Below are 3,281 nucleotides of genomic sequence, written 5' to 3'. Positions count from 1 at the left end.
GATTTATTTTAGGTCAAATCAAACTTTAAAAACTAAAAGTATATTCATGGTGTGTACACCTTGTTACCTGTACAAATTACGTCTAAGGAATAAGATGATGCATTTTAAATGGAGAATTTACATTATTTGAGATAAGTGCCAAACAATTATTGAATACTCCAAGGATGATCAATAAATTAATGATGTCATTTTTGACCATTTGAATAGAAGTATCTAAAATATAAGTATTATTTGGTAGATATGAAAGTTCAAATGCTCACAGCTACATTACTCATGAATAAATAATAAATTCGTAATTTTAATAGATTAAAATGAAATTAAGATATCAGTTATGCTAACGCATGTGCAGAAAAGTCCAGGGCTTAGCACATAGATATATATGCATATATATGTAAGGCTGTACCAAAATGACAAAAGTTGGGAATTTGGTATTGCCTGATATTTTATATTTTTTCCCTCTAAACAAGAAAATAACCATCAAACGTCCGAAAAAACGGTCTTTCATGGACGTATTTTGATTTGGAAATCTGAAATGTCGAAAAAGAGGAAATTTTGATGTTGTTTCTTAATAATTATCGATTTGAATAAAGTTATAGTATTTTAATTATATAAAGTATTATCGATGAAACATATATTTTTCAACAATCATTTTCCTCTAACTTGCCTCATTATATGAGTATTTTAGTTCAAAACATACTGCTAATAAATCAATATTGTCTTTTGGTACCGCGTATTACGTGCATTTATTTTAATGTTTTTACAACTCAAATCTCGTTATTTGATACAAAGTGTCAAATATATTATTATCAAATATACTTTCAGTCTTCATTTGTGCCAAATAATACACCCTACTGTACCAATTTATAATTTTGGACTACGAAAACTCTGTTATGTAACTCTTAATACGCCCTTTAATGATCCACATGTATATACGATTGATGTCAGTTTAAAAACAGTTTAAAGACTTTAAAACCTCTGTAATATAAATAAAGGATTAAATGATAAATAATTAAAAAAAGTAATCATTTCAAATGGAATGAGACATAGAAAAACAAAGAACATTTGGGGTTGTTGAAGAATTGAAACATGACGTCTAAAATAAAAAGTGATACACATCTGATATTGTTGACCCTTCTTCTGAATTACCAAAATCAAATTTGCCAACTCTTTGGCACATATTGAAATGCTGTCAGCTACTTTAAGAACGTTATGTAGGACCTTCAAATAAGTACGATACTGCATCCATGATGGATGACGTTCTTCCACTTGTACTTGCTACATGGAAACAAACCAATATTAATCTTATCATGATCCCTATCCGAACAACTGAGTCTTCAATCTTTGGAAGATTAAAACAAAAATAGGATATTCTTAAAAAATCAAGGGCAAAACTGGGAAAAGTTCATCACAAGGTCATAGAATATTTTGGGCTCGGACTTGATAGATTATTCGAAATTCTCACATGTAATTGTCCTTATTTATCTTGTGCAACCACAAGTTGCCATGCCAGAAAATGTCCGTCAATTCATATATTATGTCTCTGTAATCGAGAATCTAAGATTCCAAGGGTATAATTGGTATTTATCAAAGAGAAAAGTTTGTAACAAATAGGAAATCAGGATGCTCCCAAATTAATACGTGAATCAAAAACAACGAAATGTAAAAAGCAAGAGAAAAGTAAAAAATAGAACTGTTTGAATTCCAAGATGAAAAAATATAAAAATAGATCAATGTGTATAAGAAGCTCATAGAAAAACATAAATGATCGTATTGAACGAAGATTTTGGTCAGAAAATACTACTTTACAAAATCGGATTCAACTTCCTACCCTAGCTCAATAAGTCATTAGATATGAAATTTCCTTACGAGCTGCCGCTGTCATTGCTACAAGTGTTTTAGTTGGTAACAATGTTATAACACCAGTCCAAAAAAGAAGAGTTATATCAAAAGGTAAAATTGCTAGAGAAATTTCAAAATATATTGTTAAAAATTAGGAGCTAAAATTAAATTCAAATAAACCAATTGAGTGTATTTTTATTTTTTTTTATTTGATGGACGATTAGATATAACATTGTACTACATATACTGGAGGAGACTCGGTTATTGTAAACACAGGGTCTCATGGTGGTATCATGGAATTAATAGAGAAACTTTTGGGCAATAGACTTGTTCGAATAGTGTGTGGTGAACTTCATACCAATGAATTACAACTATATCACATAATAACTGAGCTCGATGGTCCCAAAAATGGAGCTAGCACGTTTTCGGGTATGCTAGATTATACGAATAATATATATTAACTTTATAATGCTTTTATTTATTATAAATAGGGAAACTTGGGGAAATTATTCCTGGTAAGGTTTACGACTTAGAATTCGATCATAAATTTGGAAAAATAAGCACTAATTTTCCACCTGAGTGAAATGTCAGAAAGTGTAATTGAGGATTTGTCTAATGATCAATTTTAGGCTTATTGCATTACGAAAATAGTTATCTCAATAATTATAGATGAAGATATTCTTAAAATCAAAGTCGGTATTGTTTCAGATTCAATATGGCTCATATAGGCAAGTTGTTTTGACTTACTCTACATCTCAAAGCATGGTTTGGCTGGAGAGAAAACAAAAAAATTGCGCCTTATAGTCGAGTTCATCGAATTCAGGATATCAGAAATAAGAGACATGAGAAATGGAACTGATTTGGGAGATATCAGTGTACGGCTATACTGTTCACCTAACCTCAATTGAGATGCTACTTTAATTATTAATATCCAGGATTGGAACAACACAACTGGAACTTTTATATCAATAGTCTTTCCTTCAAGTCAACTGCTTAGTTTTGTCTCTTCACCGCTTCGACTTCCTAAAATAACATGTCACACACAAAGTTGTGAACGTGCAGTAAAATATTTAACTAAGGCTTCAGCTCAAGTTTATGGACAAGAGAGACGGATATATAAAAGCAAAATTAAAATCGCACTTGATTTTCCCAATTAATGAAACAAATAAACAATTAAAAGCTATAATTCATTCATAGTGAATAATGAAAAATGTGAATTTCTTAGAATATAAAAATATAAATATGGTTAAATAAAACAAATCAACCCTAGAATTGAAGGGATGATAAATAAAATGACTCATTTTTGAGAGTTTAGTAGATAGTTTTCGTTGTCCAAAATTATAAATTAGTACAAGAGAGTGTTTTATTTGGCATAAATGAAGACAGAAAGTATATTTGAGCATAATATTAGGTTTGAGCTGTAAAAATGAAGAAAAACATTA

General features: G+C 29.9%; 1 long non-coding RNA gene across 1 annotated transcript; it reads left to right on the top strand.

Moving 5' to 3' along the window:
• Nucleotides 1-1,947: 1,947 nt before the first annotated feature.
• On the top strand, nt 1,948-3,025 carry LOC121126302 (uncharacterized). The gene is made up of 2 exons (XR_005866885.2): nt 1,948-2,268; nt 2,331-3,025. It is a non-coding gene; the product is annotated as an uncharacterized lncRNA (long non-coding RNA).
• The last annotated feature ends 256 nt before the right edge of the window (nt 3,026-3,281 follow it).

The sequence above is a fragment of the Lepeophtheirus salmonis genome, chromosome 11 (assembly GCF_016086655.4).
Source record: "Lepeophtheirus salmonis chromosome 11, UVic_Lsal_1.4, whole genome shotgun sequence".
Taxonomy (NCBI): Eukaryota; Metazoa; Arthropoda; class Copepoda; order Siphonostomatoida; family Caligidae; genus Lepeophtheirus; species Lepeophtheirus salmonis.
The sequence above is the reverse complement of the archived record's forward strand: the minus strand, read 5'-3'. Positions and strand labels throughout refer to the sequence as shown.